General features: G+C 49.8%; 1 long non-coding RNA gene across 1 annotated transcript; it reads left to right on the top strand.

Annotated features, from left to right (window-relative positions):
• The first annotated feature begins 60 nt into the window (after nucleotides 1–60).
• Nucleotides 61–7,023, top strand: LOC123393006. The gene is made up of 3 exons (XR_006607704.1): nucleotides 61–2,006; nucleotides 2,091–2,258; nucleotides 5,331–7,023. It is a non-coding gene; the product is annotated as an uncharacterized LOC123393006 (long non-coding RNA).
• The last annotated feature ends 11,332 nt before the right edge of the window (nucleotides 7,024–18,355 follow it).

Consider the following 18,355-nt stretch of genomic DNA (forward strand, 5'->3'; position numbering starts at 1 on the left):
GCGTTTGCTATGTGCCGCCTCCCTCTTTTTTCTTCCTCGTCGTCCTTCCTTTCCGTGGCTCGAAAATAAACTGAAATCTTTTTTTGCAGGAGGGTACGTATGAGGATCAGATTGAAGGGATGACCAGAAGGAGCAATGGCGGGAGTCTGGACAACGGCCGGACTTTCACCTCCAGGGGCGCACAGGGGACCCACACACCAAATATTGTCTCGCTCAGTAATTGAAATCTCTCGCGGCGCGGCCGCCAGGGTAAGGAAAGGTGCGGAGAGGGTGACGGAGGAAGTGCGCCCGCCCGCTTTGATTCCCCGAGATTCGGCAGCGGAGAAACCAGAAGCTAGGTGGGCAGCGGAGGCGGCGCGGCTGTTCTCCCGGCTGTGCGCGGGGCTCCCAGCCCTTCCCAGCCACGTGACTCCCGGGGACGCGCAGATTGGGGCTGGAGCGGGGGTCACATGTTTCCTCTGTTTCACACTCAGTCTTCTCCTCCACTCCCCGCCCCCCCCATTCTTACTCTCCCCTGCTACCCTCTCTTCTCCTCTCCCCCTCTCTTCAGTTCTTTGGGCATCTCCACCCCTCCATCAATTGTCAATGTTCCTCGACCGCAATCAATCAGTTATTTGTCAGCTCTTGTCAATCCGCCCGTGATTTATGTCAGCTTTTGTTGCTGATTACAAGGCGGGTGCGACTTGAAGGAAAAAGAGTGAGGAAGAGAGAGATGGAGAGTAAGGAAGAGACCAAGGGGGACCCAGCGGAGGGGGAAAGAGGAGCAGCCTCCTGGGATGGGGTGGGGGATGGCTCTAAGAAAAAGAATGAAAGAGAGAAGAGGCTTTCGGTGTCAGGAAAATGAATAGTGAGAGTAAAGCGCGCAGGTGTGCCCAGGGCGCTGAGAGGGCTGCTCAGGCCTGAGGTGTGCGCCTCTCCCCTTACACCTTTCTACTTCTGGGACTTCGGTCCTTTGGGGCCGCGGTGGGAGGAGCTGCCCCGGGTACCTAAGACGGGCGGCGGCGACGTCTAAGATGGGAAATATTTTTGTCCCCAGGATAGTCCCTCGGGAGCATGAGGATGTCAGGCTGCCAGCCTGCCGCGGACCCAACCCTTCGTAGTGCCCAGACCCCAAACACAGAATTCATTCTGACAGGCACACCACAACGCAGTTTTGAGTCCTGAAGGTCAATGGTGGGGTACCTCCTCCCCGACTTACGCCTTTGACCTCCCTTCGGATCGCGGCTAGGGCTGAGAGGCTGCGAAGAGGCCTGGCCATGGGTGTACGGTGGAGACATCTCCAGCTGAGTCAGATCCCCTCTCCAAACCTCTCCGACCCTGCTGTATCCCCGCAGGCTGGGTAGCCGGGGTTACTCTGGGCTGCTCACTCGAATTTATGGGAACGCCAAGCCGGGACTGACCTGCGTGGAGAAAGCAGAGGGAAGAAGAGAGAGTGGGAGGGGGCGGCTGCCTGTAGGAACTTGGGTCTTCCAGGGAAGCGGAGCGGGACTGCCGCGTTCCCCTCGATTTGCACCGTCACTCCGGCGGTTTGGAAGGAAGAGGGGAGGCGCTGTGCCTGCCTCTGTGTACCTGAAGCTGGGTGCACAAGTGTGTACGGACGTCTGCGCCGCTGTATGAGTTGTCAGGGCTTTGGCAGCGTCCGGAGCGAATTCGGAGGTCGCCTCCAGAAACTCGCAGAAACGGGAAGGGGGCAAGAGGAGGACACAACCCCTTCCTCGGAAGGACTTGGACGACTTTGAATTTCCCCTCCCCCACTTTTCCGCCCCAGCTCTTCTTTTGTTGTCAAGTCCTTTGATAAATGGTAGGGCAGGGAGCGCGGGGAGCCAGGAGCCAGTCTGTACCCGCGCGGGGGGCAGGGCCGGGTCTGGCGACCCGGTTTCCTTCCGCGCTGAGCCCCGTACCGCGGGGGCCGAGTCTGGGACCTGCCCTCCGCAGGCTAGCCCTCTCCTCTCTCACCACCCCGTGCCCTCCCCCCGCCTTTTTTGTCTCTCTTCCACTCCACACAGGTACCGAGAACTTTCTGGGGTGAGTTTTAGAATTTTCTCATAGGCATTCTTTTCCTGTTTTAATCTTATCCCTTGATTCTTTAGGTTGGTAAACTTGATGAGATTGTAACTTGACTAAAAATAATTTGGAGAAGAGGGAAGTGTGTATTTTGGGCTGCTCTTCGTCGGTGTGCGTGCCTGCGTGTGTATAGGTGTTAAGAACACACCTGCGGTCAAGGGGATTTGGTATCTGCCTGTGCGGAGGTGAGGAAGGTGAGTCCGTGAGACGGTGGTGAGGCCACACCCGAGGTTGTGAAGGTTGTCCGAATAATCTTTGGGGAGCGAGTCTCAGATGCCCGTTTCTGAGGGCAGGACAGTCCTAAGCTGTCTCTGCAGGGCAGCGCGTGGGGAAGGCCGCCTGTATCCTGCGGGTATGTTAGTGTCTGTGTCATTGAGCGCGCCGCTGTCGAGGTGCCGGCCGGGATCAACTGTGGAGCTCCCAGCTCCGCGAGCCCAGCCGTGGGTCGCGCGTCGCCGCAGACTCCACGCGAGGCCTGGACACTGAATGCTGGGAGCGGCGGCCAGAAGTGGAGGTGATAGCGGGCGTCTTCTTTTGCAGCCCCCCTCCCCGCCCCGGCCCCGACAGAGCCCAGTCTCCAGGCTCAGTTCTTTCCCTCTCCCGGAATTCCAGCAGCTTTCTCTTCACATCGGGCGGTTCAGGGGTGGCAACCCCCGCACCTAAAGCCTGGGGGAACCAGAGAGCGGGCCCCGCGTGCCCCAGAATGGGCGTGCCTCGGTGTGGCTGCACACGCTCGCAGGCCTGCGCGGTGCGGCGCGCGCGAGCGGGTCGTGGTCCGCATGCGTTTGCTCTTTGCAAACCCCAACTCGGAAGGTCCGAGCGCATGGGGGCGCCTAGGGGCCTGCACGTCCCCGGCTTTCGGGAGGCGCCAGCTTGCGAGCCTGCGCACCTCGCCCGGGAGGCCAAATCCCTGAAGGCCTTGCAGGCCTTGCGGGTGGGGGAGTTATTAATTACTCCGCACTAGGCCTAAAGCCTCCAACCCCAGCGGCGGTTGGCGTGGATGTCCTGCGGATTTTATTTGCACACAGTGTAAATGATTTGTTTTCTCTAAAAAAGGAGTGGGCATGGCAGATATTTGAGGAGGGGGTGGGAGGAGAAGGAAGGCGAGAGAGCTGAGGGAAAAAGTTTGAAAATGCCTTGAACTATTCACTGTCGAGATGGCTAATCAGTATTGAGGCCGGAGGGCAGGCGGGCCGCCTTTCACCGCCGCTTCCCTTTCATCTCGGGCTCGGCGGAGGCGCTCAATTAAAAGCCTATCAGTTTGTAAGTAAATCAACGCCTATCAGAGTTGTCACATCAAACAAAACGATTATTATTGCAGCCCGCCTCCCCTATTAATCTCCCTCGAAGATAATCCGCCTGACAGGTCAGGCCTGGCGAGCTGGAAAGCCTGGCCCAGAGCGCCCAAACAGTCCGGGACTGGCGCGCGCCCCTGGGGGCCTCCCCACCGCGGTCCCGCCCCGCCTTGTAGTCCCCCGGGAGGGGGGAGAGTAGGAGCTGGCGGAGGCCGCTGGTCCCAGGCCCGCCCCTCCGGACTGGGAGCCGGGCCCAGATTCGCAGGGCTGGTGAGGGACGGTCTCGGGCGGCCCTCACCTCTTCTCCGGTGGCACCGGGCCTGCCGGAGCCACGGTCCGGCCTGGTCCCAGCGCCTCGCCGCGGCCTGTACTCTTTTTGGCTCGCCTGTCCTGACTTTCCAACCCCCAACCCCTTCTCTTTTTTGTTTTCTCACCCGCTTCTTTCTAGACTATTTATTTATTTATTTATTTTCCTCCTCTTCCTTTCCCCCTTTTCCTGTTTGACGGGGAAGACGGGGAATATTTCCTATTCTCTCTCCCTCTTCTCGGTATACCGTATATACCACTTCGGCGCAATCACACTTTCTGAAGCAGGGCATTCTCAGGGCCCGGGTTATTTCTCCGCGTCAAGGCTGCCTCAGGAGTGTGTGCAATTCCCAGGAACTCCTGACAAAGTCCTGTCTGATTTCTACCCAGGCAGAGGCCCTCAGAAGCTCTGCGACTGTTTTAAGGGTTGGGGGCTTTTGGAGGGGTGAGAAGAAAGGACCACAGCAATGTGATGCTTGGACGGTTGCAAGCGCCCTATTCTGGAATAAGTATTTGGCCTTGGAGTTTCACAGCTGCAACGGCGCCGATCTTGCTCTTGGTGCTGCCTGAGCTTTGCAAATATGTGGAGGAGACCCTCGGGGCATCTGGGCTTCAACATTGAGGATGTGAGGGGGTGCCTAACACCTAATAAGTAAATGTAGTCAGATAATCACTTCTATGCCTTCAAACGGGTGCTCCCCGGGCCGGGTGGGGCCCAGATTCGACACGGAGGAGAAATCTTGGCCTTCTCCGGTGTCCTCCAGCTTTGCGCTTGGAGACACCTCGGAGCCAAGCGCAACCTGTCCTTTTCCGCGCTATTGCTCCGGATTGATAGGCCCAAATGGCCACTACCTGAACCCGGTGGAGCTGGGATTGTGGGGTCGTTGAAGTAGCTAAGGGGGAAAAGTCTGCGGGCATGACCTTAGGTCCTGTTACCCTAAATGGCACTTTCAGCACCTGGTTAAGTCGCCCTCTCCGGGCTTGTATCCGGGAGAATCTCAGGGAAGACAGTGTTGGGCATCTGGGCCGAGCCTCTTCCAGTTGTCACAGCGTGGTCTGAGGTCGAGGTTATTGAATGCAGCCTATCTCAGCATGCTCCGTGTCCAGAGCTGCAGGACCCGTGGCTCCCACCCCGGGTTCTCGAAAGCCCCCCTAATTGTGCACACCTTACACAGCTGACCTGGTAGTAATATTTATTTCCATACCCGGAAATATTGTAGCGATGCAGTTCAATTATCTGTGTGACTGCTCTTCTTAAATGTATTTATTTCGCCTCTCCCACGCCGCAGATTATTTAAAGAGGTACACATAGTGCACCCTTCAACCTAGCAAAACTCACTCTGGTTATAGGAAATATTCGCTGTATGGTTATTTGGACACAAGGCTATCTCGAGTCCGAATTGCACTCAAGCAGGAGCTGTTTAAAAAAAAGAAAAAAGAACTTGTTCTAGAATTTTTCCAACTTAACTGTATGAGCACACACCAAGAATTTAATAATATTTTATATCCCTCTATAGATCTAAATATTCAAATATTATATTACATCTCCCTGAAACAGGAAGCGATCTTCCGTTCACACTGGACGTGGAGCTGTTTGTATAATGTTCATCTCCCTGCACTTACACACGAATCTTGATCTAATAAATTCAACCTTGTCATTTTTAGAATCGACGGGATTTCTCTGCGGTTTGCGCTGCCTGTATCCGAATAAATTGAGCTTGCAGGCATCCGGCAGGAAACGGCTCCCGGTTGGAGAGTACGCCGACGCATCGGCCCAGCACGGGACGCGAGGTGGCTCCTGGTGATTGTGTGGCTGTAGGTCCGGCCTCCGAAGAAGGCAGGACTATCAGCGCACTCAGGCCGGGAGCGGCCCCTGGCTGCCCGGCAGTGCCCGGCAGCCCCCACTTCTGGTGGTGCTTCGGGAACCTGCCCGGCCGAGTCCGCCCGCGGCGAAAACTGAAAGCAAATTCCGCGGCAAATGAAGCCCAAACTTTCTTCGACGCAACTTTGCCACAGGGATTCGGTGGCGACTTAGGACGGCGCGCTGGTCTGTGCGCGTGCAAGGTGGGGGTGGTGGGCGAAGAAAGCTTGGGGCGGCCGAGCCTGGCCCTAGACGAAACACCAGGGAAGGCACCTCCCCTTCCTTATTTCTCGCCAACTCCTCGGCCCCAGTCCGTAAAAATAGTTTCCAATGTGTGGCGGACGCCCAGGATGTGTTTGTGGGATCGCACCAGAGAGAAGGAAGCTTTGTTAAAGTTGTAGAAAGAGCTTTGCCCAGAAGCGTCCGCCCTGCAGGGCTCAAGAAAGCTGAGGACCAGCTCGCCTCCCCGGGGGTGGAATGCCTAGAAATCGGCTTGGGGAGACCCCAGCCCAGTCCTCTCCCCTCACCTCGAACTCGCGCATAAATAACCTTCGGCAGTCTGCGCTGGAAACTCACAAGCGCGGCGCCGGGGTTGGCTGGCGAGGCTGGGACGCTGAGCCGGCCCGCAAGGCCGCTTCTAGGCGCGCTCAGTCCCAGCCCCTAAGAGAAGCTTGCACCGAGGTGAGAGAACGAGTGTGCTTTCAGCTCCTGCTCGGCTGTGTAGACCATCACCGCCGAACTCCCAACTCCCTGGAGCTGGCGCTTCCCCCCTGGGAGCGGCAGACTTGGGCGGCTGGCTAGGGCGCAAAGTGCGCGCGCGGGCCGGCGCGGGGATGGGGGGCGGCTGCCGGTCTCTCCGCGGGGCCTGTCGCCGGGCCGGCCGCGGCGGGTGAGTGATGAGGGCAGAGAAGGGCGCCCATAAATCGCGGGTGTCAGGGCGAAAAACTCTCTTTATTGTCTGCGTGATGGATGGGCCCGGGGACGAGACACCAAATACTTCGTATCGCCTTTAAATGGGAACACATTTTCCGCGGCCATAATTCATGTTTTTTAAATAGAAAGTTTGAAATGTTGCCTATATTTCACCGGCCCTGACATATTTATGAATCGCTCCCTGCATGCAAATATCATTATTTAAAGCGCCGGGGAGAGCTCGGGGGGAGGGGAGGAGGCATGGCCCCCGTGGCGTGGGGGTGGTGAACGGGGGAAATGCGGATGGAGGGGAGTGCATCTCCCTAAAGTGCGGACAATGAGGCGCGGGGGAAATCCTTATACGGAAGCGGAGCGCACTGGGGGATCCACTCCCGTCGCTGGACCGAGCACTGCCGCTTCGGGAAGTTTGAGCCGCTTGGGTCGGTGGACAGGCCCCCGCCCCCTGCGGGAAGACCCGGGGGTCCTTTTGCGTCCCTCTCCGAGGCCCTGATCCGAGTCAAAGACACCTTTCCCAAGAAGAAAAAATGTGTTTTTTTTTAAATAAAATAATTTAACAAACGCAAATAATAGCAGCAATCCAACACGTTTCGTGTTCTTTGCATTTGCATTGATTTTATTGATTTTCATTCTGCCAACCTCAGACTGTGCGCGTCCGGGAGGAGCACTGTCAGACCCCAGTCACTGCAGAGAGTGGGTGGGGGATAACCCTCCGGAGCGGCAGCCCGGACTCCACCAACTCACCACCTCCCAGGCACAACAGAGCCTGCGCAAGACGCGGGGACACAAATGATCCGGCTCCCAAGCTCTGGGGGCTTCAGTCCCGCCCCCTCTGCTTCCCCAGTGCAATGCAGTGCTCCTAGGGTCCGCGTCCATCCACCCCGAGCCCCACTGTGAATACAATCGCTTTGGAAAAAAGCTGGGCACGTGCCGTCAGCCTCTCCCTTGCCCGTCCAGCCAGGGAGGCACCTACACCTTCGTCCTCAGTAGCCGATTCTTTACCTGTGCGGTTCCCTGCGGCGCCTGCGGCCGCGCTGGTAACAGAGGAATGAAAAGGAGGACGGGGGAGTGAGAGGGACAGAGCACAGCCCGAGACAGCCAGGTACGCAGACCCGGGTCCTCCTCTTCCGACCAAGCGTTGGGGGCCCTAACCGAACTCCCTCTAGGAGCCGAATTGCGCTGGGGAGAACCGGCTGGGGGACCCGCCCGGAGAACCAGCTTGGAGAGGGAGGAGCGGGCCCCGAGGCACTTCCGCTGGGGGCGGGGCCGCGGCCCCGGCTGCGGCGCCGGCCCCGCCCCTCCGCGGCTCCGGCCCGCCCCCAGCTCGTAAGGCTCCTCCTCCGCTGGCGGGGCAGCTGGATCTCAGGCCCGCGCCCTCGCTGCAGGACGGTGGGGGCTCCTCTTCCCTCCTTGGCGTTTTGCCTTACGGCTTTTAAATCACAGAAACACAAGCACGTGCGCACTAACAACCTCGGCCCAAACTCGCACGTTAAGACTTCGTCAAACGTTGATTTCCTGGTAGTCCCGAGACCTGCCTGGCCCAGGAGATCTTAGATGTTTTCTGGAATATGATCTGTCGTCCCCTTCAGACAGTAGGGAATGCATATTCGTGATCATGGGGTCCCACCTCTTTCAGGAAGAACAAGAACAGAAGTTAGCACTTTTTGAGTGTTGCTTTATGCCAGATAGTACCTAAGAACTGTGTATGAATTAGGTCCTCACAGCAAGTCTCTGAAGTAAGTACCACGAATATCCTGTTTTATAAAGAGACTGAGGTACGTAGAGAAAAGAGATCGGTCTTGTCTCACTCCCATTTCACCCATATCCTTATCCCTTCTTTTCTTTAGATCCTCAGCATCTCCAGTCCATCAGTCTTGGGGAATCTTGCTGGGCTTTTACTAACCTATGGGGGGAGTTTCCATGGGGGGAAATCCCAGTTAGATTTTAAGATCCTTGCTCCCTTCCGTATCTTTCCCTTACCCTGGCGGCTGCAGGGGGAGATTTCAATTACTGAACAGTTGAGGCCTTGCTGAACTGAACAGAGGGGGCAAAAAGTATAAATATGATGAGTTCTACTCAGCACCGCCCCCCCACCGCAGCTCCCAGCCTGATGGGGAAACCCTACCAGTGAGCATCCAACCCTCCCCCCCAAAGCCCCCCACCCCCACCGTTTCCCGTAGTCCCTGCCAAAACCAGAAGATCTTAAAACAACAACAACACTCCATGTTTCTCTTCTGCTCAAAAGCCTGGGTTCTCCTTGTTCTTAGAACAAGTTGAGCCTGTGGCTGGTAGGTCTCTGAGGTTTGATTTGCCTTTCTTGTCCTTTCTGCCTTTGTGTGTGTCCTACTTTCCTTCAACCTGAGCTCCTGGAATCAGTGGCTACTTTCTGGTCACTCAAATGAACCCTATTACACCCTCCTGCAAAACTTTGTTAATGCCTTTCCCTCTATCTGGAATGGCCTCTGTTCTCTTCATCTGGCTTACTGCCTTTTTTTTTTTTTTTTTTTTTTTTTTTAAATATCTCAGTTTACACACCACTTCCCTGCACCCTCCCACCTGGTACTGAGTTAGGGCTCCTGTAACCCTCTCTCAGAACACTTACCACACTAAGGATTTCCTGTTGAGAGGCTGTCTCCTTCACTGGATGGTAACTCCAAGGGGGCACAGATGGGCTATTTCTTCAAGGAACAAATGAAGAAAAGAACATTTGTACATAACATTAAGTATGTAACGTAAGTATTCTCTATGGTCTCATATCCTAAGATGTTTTCAATTTAATAAGGGGGATACAAAAAAAATCTCATGAAAATATTATTTTGAACCCATATTCTGTAAATACCAAATAAGTGAAAGTTCAAGGAGGTTGGAGAAGAGAAATATCTATAGTTTTCTAGCCATTTATTCAGATTTTCAAAGTGCAAGATGTGTTAGTTGACACAGGTGAATGGAAAACACTGCCCTGCCCCCGCCCCGCCCCACCCCATGACCGCCTCTCCTACTATTCAGGCATGTATGTCTCAAGGCAGCAGCTAGGGCTCCCTTTTTTTAAATCTTTCTCACTTCACATATTATAGCTATCATAGTTCAGTACCTTATTAGCTCTTGACTGAGCTGCTGCTACAAGAACCTTCTAATTGTTCTTTCTCAGCCTCTCTTGCCTCTAATACATTATACATACACTTGCTAGGTTAATTTTCTTGATCACATCATTCCCTTGCCTCCATCTTCATGAAATCTTCAGAGGCTCTGCATTGTCCACATGAAACACTTGGCTCTTCATAATCTGGTTCTCAACTCCTTCTAAAAAATTTTAAGATGCATTACAAAATTATGAAAGAAACACGTTCCCTTCAACCAGCAAAGTACTCAAAGATATATAAAGAGAAACTTTATGATCTCACCCATCTCCTCCCTATTTCCCACCTAGGTTCCTGAGATTTCCAGGATATACAGCCGGGATATAACTTCTATCCCTTTCTCCACACTCAGCATGCTCATATGTGCTCACATATATGGGACTATTATGTTTTTGCTTGTTTATACAAACAGTGAATATAATAGAGCTGCCTGTTCCTCAATCTTTTTTTTTTAAAGATTTTCTTTATTTATTTGACAGAGTGAGAGAAAGCACAAGTAGAGAGGGAGAAGCAGACTCCCCACTGAGCCTGAAGCCCAAAGTGGGACTTAATCCCAGGACCCTGGGATCATAACCAGAGCCTGAGGCAGTTGCTTAACCAACTGAGCCACCCAGGTGCCCCTCATTCTTTCTTGATAATAAATGGGTCTATAGATATAGAGGTAACTTAATTATTTTTAGCTGCATAGTATTCCTTAGAATGAAGATACCCACGTATTCAACCATTCTTCTGTTGGTGGTCATAAAGGTAGTTATCAGGGTGGGGTTTTTTTTTTTTTTTCTTTAACTAACAATTTCGTGAGTCTATATCCTTGTGGTCAGTGATTTTGTTTCTGTAGAATAGATTACAGAAGTGCAGCTGGCTATACCCCAGCCAAATCTAATTTCTTTGTTCTTACCACATGCCTTGTTTTGTCCCATTTCTTGTGTCACCTCTCCCTGGAAGTCCCTTGTCTCCCATGCTTGTGTATCCAACTTCCAGCCAATACTGCAATGCCCAAGTCTGATACCAGAATTTAGATATCTACCTTCCTTCTTTCTCATAATCTTATCATTGTGGCAATGTGCCGGGCCCAGTGTCTACTCCAGTCGTTACGATCCTATTTTCATTTTTCCTAATCCTTGTAGCTAGGGAGAATCAAGTGACCCAGTTTTGCAAATGAGACACAAGTAGAAGTATGGAGGTGGCAAAGCTGATCTCCTGATCAAAGGAAATGATGCAGATGTTTTGACACTTCCCCTTCTCCTCTTTCTCTTTTATTCCTTCTATGAACTTGGATATGATATCTATAGCTGTAGCAGCCACTTGTGATCATGAGGAAAGGTCCAGGAGAACAGCAGAGAGACACTTAATCATGACATCGTTGGGACACTGGGCCATCTCCAGTAATCACCCGCCTCCAAAATTTTTCTTATAGTAGAAAAATTAAATCCCTACTTGTACTAGTCATTGACATTAGGGATTTTTATATTTGTAATCAAACATATCTTTTACCTGTCCCCTTTGGCAAATCTTATTTCCATTGGTGTTAAAATTTGGGGGATACTACCACAGGGGCCCAGAAAAGTTAGAGAAGCTATTAGAGACTCACCTTCAAACATTTTTGAAAGATAGTATTTTAGAATAGCCAAGTAGCCAAGAGTCTCTTGGAGTTAGGTCTGGCCATATCTTTAACCCTCAGTATCACTGTAAACTATTGTATAGTGGGCAAGTAGTGCTTTTTGTTTGGTTGGTTTGTTTTGTCTTTACCTTCTTTGCCTGTCTATCATCTGAATCTCCTTCCTGTTTCTTGGAAGCAGAGACTGCTTCCAACCACGAAAGCTGAAGGGGCCACATCCTCCCTCTTCTCCCATCACCTTCCCCTCCCTTATCTTCATCTGAGTAGATCATAGTGCTACCAGCACATGGTGGGCTCTGGGGTCCAAATGCTTGGTTCCGAAGAGCAGTACTGCCACATTTCCTAGATGTGTGACTTGGGGCAAGGTTCTTAACCCCTCTGAAGTCTTGGTTTCCTCCTGGGCAACATGGATGTAATAACGGTACTTATCTTTCAGGTTGATGGGTAAATTAAATGAGACAATGCATATATCTGGCACAGAGAAAGTTCTCAAAGTGATGACAATGATGATCTCTCTGTGTTCTTTCTTACCTCTGAACCACTGGGGTGTTGTCGATGCCATACATCTGACACTTAATTATTAACTAATGGATGATATCTTTCATTAGCTACTTAAATTCATATTGTTTAACTGTGTGCGTGTGTATGTGTGTGTGTTGACTTTCCCAATTAGATTTTAAGATCCTCCAAGCCTAAACAGATGCTTTCTTTATATTCCTAACTCAGACTAGCAGAAGGCTAAGCTAAAGTAGGCATGAATGAGCATTTATGAAAATGAATAATAAAACATCCAGGGGTTGTATAGTCCTTTACATGATTTCTTTTAATCTTTGCAACAGTCCTAGAGGGCATGTAATGTTATTCGCATTTTACAGGTGAGGAAACAGGTTGGTAGAGAGGAACTCATTTGCCCAAGTTCCAAAGGTCAGTGCTCTCTCCTGCCTCACAATGGTGTCCTTCAGGTTTTAGAAATTCTGGCAATGCATCCCTGTCATGCTCTTGTGTCCAAACTCACCTTTTCTGTCAGCCCAGTTCAGCATCCCTGGCAGCCCTAACATTCTCTCCATGTGTCCGTGGGAAGAGATATTGGAGATGGATCATTAAAGGAATAAAACTGGTTATGAAAGAACAGGGCCGTGCACACACCCACAGTTAATGCATGTCACCCAGAATGCCGGCGATGAGGACGTCTATGTACCTAACCGCTGGTCACTTGAGAAGTGAGATCGTGGGGGATTTCAACTTCTTGCTCACCTGGAGTTTCTACTGCAAACATTTGTTGCCTTTATAAATAGGAAAAGACAATATTTTTGTTTGCTTGCTTGTTTAGTGGAGACAATGATGCAGTGCCTCCAGAACTCTCCGAGCTTCCTTGCTCCTCCCAGTTCTCTTTTACTGAAAAATGCTCCCAATCAAAGGAACTTCTTTTTTCTCCTTCCTCCTCTGAGCCAGGTGGGCAGAGGCCCATCCCTGGCACTTATTAGTCACAGGTTTGAAATGCAGGGGAGGGTTGGGGAGGGAGAAATGATTGGTGTGGGGTGGGAATTTGGGGATTCTTTTATCCCCTGCATCTCAAAGGCTGACAGGCTCTTGAGGGGTGGAAATGACTGGTAATTAGTGAACCTTCTCGGCAGCACACACTAAAGACACACTTCACAGTCTCTGTGACCTCTGCAGCCCGGTGAGGCTTTGTTATGTAGATGCTCTTAATTGGGTGAGTCACTTACTGCAAACAGCTTCGGGAGAGAGTACTGTAGGCTGTTTCAGGGCGGTTTCTTACCAGGGGTTCTACCTCAGGAACTAGGGGGCTTAAAAGAAGTGGCCTCTCAGTAACTGCACTCTAACCTATAGAAGTGAGAAGTGATCCCATGGCTTGGAGTTAGCAGGATGAGCATTTAGGGGGAGGGTTAAACTATGGCCTTCATCTTCCTCCTCCCTCTCTCCCCATCTCCTTCAGGTTATAGATCACCTATTCTGGGCAAAGCTGAGACTATTTTGAGATATAAACTGGGTTCTCTATATTCAAGGAGTTGTCCCTCTAGTTAAGACAGATGTAAATGTACATAACAACACCGCACGGTGGGAATCAATGCCAGGCGTGTGGAAGAAGTCTTTACAATGATGTTTCAGACCCTGGAGCAGTCAGTGAGGGCTGGAGCCTTGGAGAAGTCTTGTCAACAAGGGCAAGCAGGACCTGGAAGTGGTTATGGGGAGAGGGAGTCCCAGGATGAGACTTCATGAACAAAGGCATCACCAGATCACTGTCACACCCAGAGTCATGGCTCCCAGCACACTGAACTTGACTCCGATGTCAGATACACTGAGTGACGAGAGAGAATGACTCAGCGGGTCCTCAAATGGGCTGTATTTACATTGTCACATGCTGATGATGGTCCTGAGTGTCCTGTCGGCTGCTTCTTCTATAGGAGGGCACAGTGCATACAGACTTTTAACTGCAGCAATCCACCCCTGCCCCGCACCCCACCCACAATGTGGTATTTTGGTGAGCGGTTCCATCTTGGCTCCTCTATTCTTGTCTTGCAAATAGACATCAAGCCCTGGCAGTTGGGCTGCAATCTCTTTGTGGTCTCTCCCTTCAGGCCCTGAAAGGGGTCAGGTGTACTTTCAGAGTCTGTGAGGACATTTGCCTGAGCCTACTCTCTTCTTCCGATTGATCTTCCTCCAATTGTCAGTCCCGTTGCCCTAAAACACGAATGTAACAACGTTACTCCATTGTGCTCCAAGTGAGGCCTGTGTAGGTCTTTATGGACTGGCCCCTGCCTGTCTCTTTTGCTCTCTTTCCGTCTTCAGTGTCACCAATGACTTCCCTGCTGTTAAATCCAATGGTTAATTCTTTGTCCTCAGTTTACTTGACCTTGAATAGCAATGGACGAATTGATCACTCTTTTTTCTTCTTATTCCTTAATATTTTGTTTATAAAATTTTTTCAAACTTATGAAAAAAAATTAAAGAACACGATAATGAAAAAAATTTAAAGAACACGATAATGAATGCCCTTTCCCTTCATTTAGACTTATCAGCTGTTAACATGTTACCATGTCGGCATGCTGTCTTACACACACACACGCATTATTTTTTTCTGAACCATTTGAAAGCTGTAGGTAACTTGATGTTTACCCCTAATTCCTTCAGCTTGCATCTCTGAAGGAAAAGCACATTCTCTTATGAAACCACAATACAATGAGTGCACCCATGAAAAGAAATATTAATTTTAGTATTATCGGTAACATCATCAAATGGTTCACATGTAAACATTTCTGATTGTCCCTTAAATGTCTTTTTAGCTGTTTTTCTTTTCCCTAGTTTCAGTATCCAACAAAAGATCACACATTGCTCTCAGTGGTCATGTTTCTTTAGTCCATTTTTATCTAGTACATTCCTTCCTGTTCCCTACCGCCCTATGACACTGACATTTTGGACAGTGTAGTTCAGTTGTCTTGAAGAGTGTTTCACTTTCTAGATTGTCTCTTTCCTCATGGAGAGAGTCTGGGGAAACATTTTGGCAAGAATCGCATGTAGTCGCGTGTGACTCCCACTGCATCTCATCTGAGGTCCATATGATCAGGTTGTCTTACCCTGGGAGATGCTAAGTTTGGGCTGGTGACCACCAGATCGGCCCACTCTAAAGGTACATTTTCCACTTTGTAATTTATAGATAATCTGTGAATTTCCATGTGAATTTCCTGCTCACCCAATGCTTTCAGCATCCCCTGGTGGTCTTTGGCTGAGTTGGTCATTATGTTAGAACCCCATCTTTTTTTTTTTTTTTTAAAGATTTTATTTATTTATTTGACAGAGAGAGATCACAAGCAGACAGAGAGGCAGGCAGAGAGGGAGATAGAGGGAAGCAGGCTCCCTGCTGAGCAGAGAGCCCGATGTGGGACTCGATCCCAGGACCCTGAGATCATGACCTGAGCCGAAGGCAGTGGCTTAATCCACTGAGCCACCCAGGCGCCCTAGAACCCCATCTTTTTTCATTTCCTTTCTTTTTTTTTTTTTTTTTTAATATTTTATTTATTTACTTGACAGAGATCACAAGTAGGCAGAGAGGCAGGCAGAAAGAGAGGGGGAAGCAGGCTCCCCACTGAGCAGAGAGCCCAATGTGGGGCTTGATCCCAGGACCCTGAGATCATGACCCAAGCCGAAGGCAGAGGCCCAAACCGCTGAGCCACCCAGGCGCCCCTCTTTTCTTCTCTCTCTCTTTTTAAAAAGCATTTCTTTCTTGGCTTCCAGAGTCTGACTTGCATTCCGTTCTTCTTACCTCTGCAGCTTCTCATTCTCAGTCTTTATGGCTCTTTCCCTTTTCCTTGACCTCTCGCTGTCAGTGCTTAGGACCCAATCCTCAGATCTTTTTCATCCTATCTTGTGGCTTTAAATGCCATCTAAAAACTGAGGACTCCCAAATCTCCAACTCTAGTTCATATCTGCTTCCTTAAGTCTAAGTTTCTATATAGACCCCTTCCTTGGCCTTTCTGCTTGTATATGTCAAAGTCATCCCAAACTTCTTAGGTCCAAAAGTGATCCCCTGATCTTCCTGTCCCCTAACTTGCTCATCCATTTCAGTATATCTGCTTCATTCTCCCAGTTACTCAGGTCAAAGCCTTGAAGTTACTCTTGTCTCCTGTGTTTCTCATGCTCTCCATGTCCAATCCAACAGGAAATTCTGTTGATGTCATCTTCAAAATATATGTAGGCACTCGTCACTGTCTCCAGTGAGTCCTCTGCTAGTCTGCTATCAGCTTTCCCTGTTTTGGCCCTTCCTTCTCCATGGTCCATTCTCAATATAACAGCCAAAGCAGTCTTTACAAAATATGCATCCTTTTCTCAAGGTTCCGCATCTCACCTGGGAGTACAAGACCAAGTCCTAGTCTTAGTCTATCAGGCCTTAGATGATCTCCTTCTCCTCCTCCTCACACCATACCCTGCCTCCTGATTTCATTTGCATTGTTCTTCCTCTTGTTCATTCCACTGTAGCCACTTTGATGTCCTTGCTGTTTCCCAAACCTGCGAGGCACTCTCTTGCCTCAGGGCCTTTGAACTTGCTGTTTTAGCTGCCTTGAACATTTTCCCCCTAGATGTGCATCTGGCTCTCCCTCACCACCTGCAGGACTTGACTTATATATCACTTTCTTTGTGGGGCCTTCCCTGATCATTCTATCTGCCCCCGGGGACTTCTTATTCCCTTCCTGTGCTCTTTTATTCTCCACAGCACTTATCACCACTAAATATTTGGTATTTACTTGCTTATTATCTCTCCCCACACTGAAAGTAAGCTCCACAAGGATAGAAACTTGTTTTCTCTATTGCTCTGTCCCCACAATTTAGATTAGTATCAAGCATATAGCAGGTACTCAATAAATACTTTATGAATAGTATTATTCAATGAGTATTATTACTCATGATTTGAATGAGTGAATTTCCAGTACCTAAGCATAAGCTATAAACCCTCTGGGTTCTAAGGACTGACAGTCTAAAATTTCTGCATTCTCTGCTGGCCACTGGGAGCTAGTGCAGTAGGTGGGAGGCCAGACTATGTCCCAGATCAGGGTTCAGAGTTCAGACGGTAGCAATGCGATGGAACCCATGCATGCAACATTGGCCTGTGCTTTGTGTGCCTATTTACTTACACAAATGTTTATGTGCTTCTTTGAGTTTGTGAGTCTATGCCGGTGGGGTCATGTATAAAGGTCAGTGATCCTTTCCTGTTTTCTTCTCCAGGAAAGCCACAGATGCTTTATCGGGCTGGAATCCCTGTGTGTGCCCATGAATGTCTCTGCTGGTGGCTGCAGCATCTCAAGGCTTCAGCCCGCCTGTGCTTTGGAGCTGAGCGGCAGTCCAAAGCCTGGTGTGGCTGTACCAGGGAGACTCACCTTCCTGGCTGGAGTGACACTGTGCCCTGGGAAGCATTTGAGCTCAAGTTCGCCACTCAAGTATGAGCAAAGTGGCAACACAACGACCTGAGACTCAGGGAACACTCATCGCTTTTGCCTTTGCTGTTCTTCTGCTTGGAAGATTCTTCTGCCAAGGCTTCTCGTGGTTGGTGCCATGTTATTATTCAGATTTCAGCCCGAATGTTGCTCCTCTTAGAGAAGCCTTTCCAGAACACTCCATAGCTGTCTGGGGCTGTGCAGTTTGTGTATCACAAAGCATTGTGAGAGGGGCTAAAGTCTGGCTCCTGCTCTGCTCATCAAGGATTTCACAGGTAGAATGTTCTGAACAGCTAGCAGAGACCTTGGACATTGTATCCAAATTAGCAACACCCCCCACCACATTGTCTTCTTTTATCTTCATAACATGTGTTAGTGTTACCTGATATTACACATTTCACATACTCGAAATTATTTCTTTACTTGTAACCTGTGCCCTCCCACCAGAGTATAAGCCCCAGGGGAGTAAGGATTGTATCTGTCTGGTTCCTTATTGTTGGAGCCTGACACCAAGCAGGTGTCCAGAAGTATTTATTAATGAGCACATTCTCTCTCCTTATTTTGCGGAGATGTACATACTTAACTGTGTTTTTACCTTACTAGTAATTCCTCCTTGGATCAGTTAGTTTTCATGTAAGGAATCTGAGGACCTCAGGAGTGAAAGGATTCAGCCATGGGCACCTGGCTGATAATAGCAAAGCTAAGTCTTGAACCCAGGACTCATAGGCCAGGGCACTGACCACTTCAAGACTTGCCCACCACTTCACCTGACCCTCAGGCTTCTGGTACTGGTGGTATAGGTGCAGCTGATACTTGCTTTGCCCCTAGTTCAGAGCTGCAGAGAGAGCTGGGGCTCCTTTCGGAGAAGTGGAAAGAGACTCTGAATTAATATTGGTAAATCATGCCAGAACCCTCTTGTGTGCATTATAATTATTGCCCCCATATATTCTAAAATAATCCCAGTAAATAATTATAAAAGTAAATCTCAGTGACAAATTTTGTATTTTATTTTATTTCCAGGAACACATTTATTCATCATAATCTCTTCAGGGTTAGGACAAATTGGAGCACTGGGTAGTGAATACAATTTGCAAATAGGCAATATAAGTAGAGAGAAAATTAATATGTATTCCTCAGCACTCTAAAAGGAGAGGAAGAACATTAATAGCCATTTCCATGAAGATATAACTTTGAAA

The sequence above is a fragment of the Mustela putorius genome, unplaced genomic scaffold (genome assembly GCF_011764305.1).
Source record: "Mustela putorius furo isolate JIRA1106 unplaced genomic scaffold, ASM1176430v1.1 tig00000698_pilon_pilon_pilon, whole genome shotgun sequence".
Lineage (NCBI taxonomy): Eukaryota > Metazoa > Chordata > Mammalia > Carnivora > Mustelidae > Mustela > Mustela putorius.